Source organism: Salmo salar, chromosome 06 (genome assembly GCF_965601325.2).
Source record: "Salmo salar chromosome 06, fSalSal1, whole genome shotgun sequence".
NCBI classification, from domain to species: Eukaryota; Metazoa; Chordata; class Actinopteri; order Salmoniformes; family Salmonidae; genus Salmo; species Salmo salar.
Window position 1 is genome coordinate 6,692,191 of NC_138296.1, and position 7,810 is coordinate 6,700,000.

General features: G+C 45.6%; 1 protein-coding gene across 1 annotated transcript in view; it reads left to right on the forward strand.

Annotated features, from left to right (window-relative positions):
- The first annotated feature begins 991 nt into the window (after nt 1-991).
- The window catches only part of LOC145879798 (uncharacterized), a 13,773-nt gene continuing 6,954 nt past the window's right edge, over nt 992-7,810 (forward strand). The window contains exon 1 of the mRNA XM_082976284.1: nt 992-1,146. The gene's annotated coding sequence lies outside the window, so the exon portion shown is untranslated. The remainder of the gene's footprint in view (nt 1,147-7,810) is intronic.

The following is a 7,810-nucleotide window of genomic DNA, read 5'->3' on the forward strand; positions in this document are numbered from 1 at the left end:
TTCACAGTTTGGACTCTACTAAATAAAGGTTAATAAAAATAAAGTCTGGTGTCTACAACCAACATTCCAAATGGGACAAATTTAATCTGAGAAACACTGATGTCAATGTATATCAGTGAGAGTGGTCGATGCACAGATATCCAATGAAATGAGTGTTTTAATCAAATCAAATTAAAGTTTATTTGTCACGGGCGCCGAATACAACAGGTGTAGTAGACCTTACAGTGAAATGCTTACTTACAGGCTCTAACCAACCATGCAAAAAAGGTATTAGGTGAACAATAGGTAAGTAAAGAAATAAAAACAACAGTAAAAAGACAGTGAAAAATTACAGTAGCGAGGCTATATACAGTAGCGAGGCTATAACAGTAGCGAGGCTATATACAGTAGCGGGGCTATATACAGTAGCGAGGCTATATACAGTAGCGGGGCTATATACAGTAGCGAGGCTATATACAGTAGCGATGCTATATACAGTAGCGAGGCTATAACAGTAGCGAAACTATATACAGGCACCGGTTAGTCGGGCTGATTGAGGTAGTATGTACATATGGTTAAAGTGACTATGCAAATATGATGAACAGAGAGTAGCAGTAGCGTAAAGGAGGGGTTGGCGGGAACGTGGGATATATGTCATTCTATGGGTAATTTCGTGGTGCCTCTGCTCAGAAACATGTGTGGGCTAAACACAGTCAGGACAGAACTGAGCGTGAAAGAGAGAGAGATGAACACAGTTGGAACAGAATATCCCACATTCAGAACACAGTGGACCTGAGGGCAGGAATAATCCAAACCATACTCCCCACACAGCACAGCCAAGGAGTCTCTCTCTCTCTCTCTCTCTCTCTCTCTCTCTCTCTCTCTCTCTCTCTCTCTCTCTCTCTCTCTCTCTCTCTCTCCCTCTCCCTCTCCCTCTGTGTGTGTGTGTGTGTGTGTGTGTGTTTGTGTGTGTAGAGGGTGTGTGCTCTCTGTTTATATAATGAATCCCACAGCAGTCAGAGAGCTATCCTATGTGCTGCTGTGGTGGCAGACTCAGTAGGAGTTGAGACTGAGGCCCAGTGAAGAAGCAGTAGGAGTTGAGACTGAGGCCCAGTGAAGAAGCAGTAGGAGTTGAGATACAGGGAAAACACTATCTTCATCAACCAGGTACGTACATCAGGTGACTAGTTCTCTGCTTGCTCTTTGAGGTCTTGGCTGGGTAACTGGAAAACACATACTGGGCTTTAGAAAACATCATTGATTGATTGACACATTTTTGGCATATTTTTTAGTAAGAGACTGGAGACAATGCATGAAAACATTCACAGTAACTGCTTCACAGACTGTATGCATGAAAACGTTCACAGTAACTGCTTCACATACTATATGCATAAAAACGTTCACAGTAACTGCTTCACAGATTGTATGCATGAAAATGTTCACAGTAACTGCTTCACAGTCTGTGTGCATGAAAACGTTCACAGTAACTGCTTCACAGACTGTATGCATGAAAACGTTCACAGTAACTGCTTCACAGATTGTATGCATGAAATCGTTCACAGTAACTGCTTCACAGACTGTATGCATGAAAACGTTCACAGTAACTGCTTCACAGACTGTATGCATGAAAACGTTCACAGTAACTGCTTCACAGACTGTATGCATGAAAACGTTCACAGTAACTGCTTCACAGATTGTATGCATGAAAACGTTCACAGTAACTGCTTCAGAGACTGTATGCATGAAAACGTTCACAGTAACTGCTTCACAGACTGTATGCATGAAAACATTCACAGTAACTGCTTCACAGACTGTATGCATGAAAACATTCACAGTAACTGCTTCACAGATTGTATGCATGAAAACGTTCACAGTAACTGCTTCACAGATTGTATGCATGAAATCGTTCACAGTAACTGCTTCACAGACTGTATGCATGAAAACGTTCACAGTAACTGCTTCACAGACTGTATGCATGAAAACGTTCACAGTAACTGCTTCACAGACTGTATGCATGAAAACGTTCACAGTAACTGCTTCACAGATTGTATGCATGCAAGTTTAAATGTTGAGACACAAGGTGAGGAATATGTTATGTTGCCTGCTGAAAGGTTAGAATGCAGCCTATGTCCCCAATGGTGTTACTTTACCATGACCAGGGCCCTTCACTATAGGGAGCAGGGCACCATGACCAGGGCCCTTCACTATAGGGAGCAGGGCACCATGACCAGGGCCCTTCACTATAGGGAGCAGGGCACCATGACCAGGGCCCTTCACTATAGGGAGCAGGGCACCATGACCAGGGCCCTTCACTATAGGGAGCAGGGTACCATGACCAGGGCCCTTCACTATAGGGAGCAGGGTACCATGACCAGGGCCCTTCACTATAGGGAGCAGGGTACCATGACCAGGGCCCTTCACTATAGGGAGCAGGGTACCATGACCAGGGCCCTTCACTATAGGGAGCAGGGCACCATGACCAGGGCCCTTCACTATAGGGAGCAGGGTACCATGACCAGGGCCCTTCACTATAGGGAGCAGGGCACCATGACCAGGGCCCTTCACTATAGGGAGCAGGGCACCATGACCAGGGCCCTTCACTATAGGGAGCAGGGCACCATGACCAGGGCCCTTCACTATAGGGAGCAGGGCACCATGACCAGGGCCCTTCACTATAGGGAGCAGGGTACCATGACCAGGGCCCTTCACTATAGGGAGCAGGGTACCATGACCAGGGCCCTTCACTATAGGGAGCAGGGTACCATGACCAGGGCCCTTCACTATAGGGAGCAGGGTACCATGACCAGGGCCCTTCACTATAGGGAGCAGGGCACCATGACCAGGGCCCTTCACTATAGGGAGCAGGGTACCATGACCAGGGCCCTTCACTATAGGGAGCAGGGCACCATGACCAGGGCCCTTCACTATAGGGAGCAGGGTACCATGACCAGGGCCCTTCACTATAGGGAGCAGGGTATCATGACCAGGGCCCTTCACTATAGGGAGCAGGGTGCCAGTTGGAACACGTTCACATTTAACCTCAGTGGAATGTATCACAGAACTAATAACGCAAATATGATTGTGTTAATGAAGACAGGGAGTCCTTAATGAATATCTTCAGGGAGGGTATCTGCACGGACATGCACAGAGTGAGTGACAGGAATGACAAGAAAGAGAGGAACTGAAGCATAGAGGCACACAAAGAGAGGGAGAGAGAGGGAGAGAGGGAAGAGAAAGAGAGAAGCTGAGGCATGCACATAGAGAGAAAGAGAAGAGCTAGAGAAAGAGAGAGGGGAAGAGAGAGAGAGAGAGAGAGAGAGAGAGAGAAAGAAAGAAAGAAAGAAAGAAAGAAAGAAAGAAAGAAAGAAAGAAAGAAAGAGAGAGAGAAAGAGAGAGGGGGAGAGAGAGAGATGAAGAGTGAAGCTGAGGCATGCACATTCAGAGAGAGAGAGAGAGAGAGAATCTCTCTGTAGGCTCAAAAAACCTCAGAAAACCTCAGCCTACGCCTTCACTACGGTGAGTCACTAAAACAACACAGAAACGCACTACAGAAAAATAAAAAACATCACGTCAGAAATCAACTCAATGTATTTGAAGAATCCATAGAATGTAACCACTTCTGAGAAAATTGGAAAACACTCAACAAACAACAACACGAAGAGTTATCAAATCAAATTAAACTTTATTTGCCACATGCGCCAAATACAAGTGTAGACTTTACCATGAAATGCTTACTTACAAGCCCTTAACCAACAGTGCAGTTCAAGAAGAAGAAGATATTTACCAAGTAGACTAAAATAAAAAGTAATAATAAAAAGTAACAATAAGAATAATGAGGTTATATACAGGGGGCACCGGTACTGAGTCAGTGTGCGGGGGTACAGGTTAGTTGAGGTAATATATACATGTAGGTGGGGGCCAAGTGACTATGCATAGATAATAAACAAACAGAAAGTAGCAGCAGTGTACAAGAGGGGGGGGGGGGGGGGGGGGATGGGGGGTGTCAATGTAAATTTTCCAGTGACGATTTTTATGAATTGTTTAGCAGTCTAATGGCTTGCGGGTAGAAGCTGTTGAGGAGCCTTTTGGTCCTAGACTTGGCGCTCCGGTACCGCTTGCCGTGCGGTAGCAGAGAAAACAGTCTATAACTTGGGTGACTGGAGTCTCGGACAATTTTATGGGCTTTCCTCTGACACCGCCTATTATATTGGTCCTGGATGGCAGGAAGCTTGGCCCCAGTGATGTACTGGGCCATTCGCACTACCCTCTGTAGTGCCTTACGTTCAGATGCCGAGCAGTTGCCAATACCAGGCGGTGATGCAACCGGTCAGGATGCTCTCGATAGTGCAGCTGTAGAACCTTTTGAGGATCTGGGGGACCATGCCAAATCTTTTCAGTCTCCTGAAGGGGAAAAGGTTTTGTCGTGCCCTCTTCACGACTGTCTTGGTATGTTTGGACCATGATAGTTTGTTGGTGATGTGGACACCAAGGAACTTGAAGCTCTCGACCCGCTCCACTACAGCCCCGTTGTTGTTAATGGGGGCCTGTTTGGCCCGCCTTTTCCTGTAGTCCACAATCAGCTCCTTTGTCTTGCTCACATTGAGGTAGTGGTTGTTGTCCTGGCACCACACTGACAGTTCTCTGACCTCCTCCCTATAGGCTGTCTCATCGTTGTCGGTGATCAGGCCTACCACTGTTGTGTCGTCAGCCAACTTAATGATGGTGTTGGAGTCGTGTTTGGCCATGCAATCGTGGGTGAACAGGAAATACAGGAGGGGACTGAGTACACACCCCTGAGGGGCCCCAGTGTTAAGGATCAGCGTGGCAGACTTGTTGTTGCCTACTCTTACCACTTGGGGGTGGCCCGTCAGGAAGTCCAGGATCCAGTTGCAGAGGGAGGTGCTTAGTCCCAGAGTCCTTAGCTGTGAAATGCGATTGAGATTGCGTCATCTGTGGATATGTTGGGGCGGTATGCGAATTGGAGTGGGTCTAGGGTGTCCGGGAGGATGCGGATGATGTGAGCCATGGCCAGCCTTTGACTGCCACGGGGCGGTAATCATTTAGGCAGGTTACCTTCGCTTCCTTGGGCACAGGGACTATGGTGGTCTGCTTGAAACATGTGGGTATTACAGACTCAGTCAGGGAGAGGTTGAAAATGTCAGTGAAGACACTTGACAGTTGGTCCGCGCATGCTTTGAGTAGACGTCCTGGTAATCCGTCTGGCCCCGCGGCTTTGTGAATGTTGACCTGTTTAAAGGTTTTGTTCACATCGGCTACCGAGAGCGTTATCACACAGTCATCCAGAACAGCTGGTGCTCTTGTGCATGCTTCAGTGTTGCTTGCCTCGAAGCGAGCATAAAAGGCATTTAGCTTGTCTGGTAGGCTCACGTCACTGGGCAGCTCGTGTCTGGGTTTCCCTTTGTAGTCCGTAATAGTTTTCAAGCCCTGCCACATCCAACGAGCGTCAGAGCCGGTGTAGTAGGATTCAATCTTATTCCTGTATTGACGCTTTGCTTGTTTGATGGTTCGTCTGAGGGCATAGTGGGATTTCTTATAAGCATCCAGATTGGTCTCCCGCTCCTTGAAAGCAGTAGCTCTAGCCTTTAGCTCGATGCGGATGTTGCCTGTAATCCATGGCTTCTGGTTGGGATATGTACGTACAGTCACTGTGGGGACGATGTCATCGATGCACTTATTTATGAAGCCGATGACTGAGGTGGTCTATTCCTCAATGCCATTGGATGAATCCCGGAACATATTCCAGTCTATCCTAGCAAAACAGTCCTGTAGTGTAGCATCTGCGTCATCTGACCACTTCCGTATTGAGCGAGTCACTGGTACATCCTGCTTTAGTTTTTGCTTGTAAGCAGGAATCAGGAGGATAGAATTATGGTCAGATTTGCCAAATGGAGGGTGGGGGAGAGCTTTGTATGCATCTCTGTGTGTGGAGTAAAGGTGGCCTAGGTTTTTTTCCCCCCTGGTTGCACATGTGACATGCTGGTAAAAATCTGGTAAAACTGATTTAAGTTTGCCTGCGTTAAAGTCCTCAGCCACTAGGAGCACCGCTCCTGGGTGAGCATTTTCTTGTTTGCTTATGGCCTTAGAGTTGGTTGAGAGCGGTCTTAGTGCCAGCTTCGCTTCTTTAATATTAGACATTGCGCACAAACTGTTATTGACAAAAATAAACACACCCCACCCCTCGTCATACCAGAGGTAGCGTCTCTGTTCTGCCAGTGCATGGAAAATCCCGCCAGCTCTATATTGTCCGTTTCTTCGTTCAGCCACGTCTCGGTGAAACATAAGATGTTACAGTTTTTAATGTCCCGTTGGTAGGATAATCTTAATAGTAGGTCATCAATTTTATTTTCTAACGATTGCATTTTAGCAAGGAGAATGGAAGGCATTGGGAGTTTACTCACTCGCTTCCGGCTTCTCAAAAGAATCCCCGATCTGTGTCCTCTTTTCTGGCGTCTTTTCTTCACATAAAAGGCGTGGATCTGGGCCTGTTCCAGTGGAAGCAGGATATCCTTCTCGTTGGACTCATTACCTGTTAGGGACAGACGTTCCGCTGGCGGAACGCCTCACCAATATCCAATAGTAGAGCGTGGCGCGAAATACAAATACCTTAAAAATGCTATAACTTCAATTTCTCAAACATATGACTATTTTACACCATTTTAAAGACAAGACTCTCGTTAATCTAACCACATTGTCCGATTTCAAAAAGGCTTTACAGCGAAAGCAAAACATTAGATTATGTCAGGAGAGTACCCTGCCAAAAATAATCACACAGCCATTTTCAAAGCAAGCATGTATGTCACAAAAACCAAAACCACAGCTAAATGCAGCACTAACCTTTGATGATCTTCATCAGATGACACTCCTAGGACATTATGTTATACAGTACATGCATGTTTTGTTCAATCAAGTTCATATTTATATAAAAAAAACAGCTTTTTACATTAGCATGTGATGTTCAGAACTAGCATACCCACCGCAAACTTCCGGTGAATTTACTAAATTACTCACGATTAACGTTTACAAAAAACATAACAATTATTTAAAGAATTATAGAAACAGAACTCCTTTATGCAATCGCGGTGTCAGATTTTAAAATAGCTTTTCGGCGAAAGCACATTTTGCAATATTCTGAGTAGATAGCTCAGCCATCACAGGCTAGCTAATTTGACACCCACCAAGTTTGGTGCTCACTAAACTCAGAATTACTATAAGAAAAATTGGATTACCTTTGCTGTTCTTCGTCAGAACGCACTCCCAGGACTTCTACTTCAACAACAAATGTTGTTTTGGTTCGAAATAAAATAGCTCCATTTTGTTCGTGCATTGAGGTCACTATCCGAAGGGTGACGCGCGGGCGCATTTCATGACAAAAAAAATTCAAAATATTCCATTACCGTACTTCGAAGCATGTCAAACGCTGTTTAAAATCAATTTTTATGCTATTTTTCTCGTAAAATAGTGATAATATTCCAACCGGGCGACGTTATATTCATTCATAGACTGAAAGAAAAACATGGAGTCGTCTCGTGGACGCGCACTCCAGTTTCATTGTTCCCTGCCTGACCACTCACAAAAACTCCTGCTGTTTTTCGCCCAGAGACTGCAGAGACGTCATTCCACTTTCTGGTGCCTTCTGAGAGCCAATGGAAGCCTTAGAAAATGTCACGTTACAGCAGAGATGCTGTATTTTTGGTAGAGATGCCCTAGAAGGAGAACAAATTGTCAGACAGGGCACTTCCTGTATGGAACCTTCTCAGGTTTTGGCCTGCCATATGAGTTCTGTTATACTCAAAGACACCATTCAAACAGT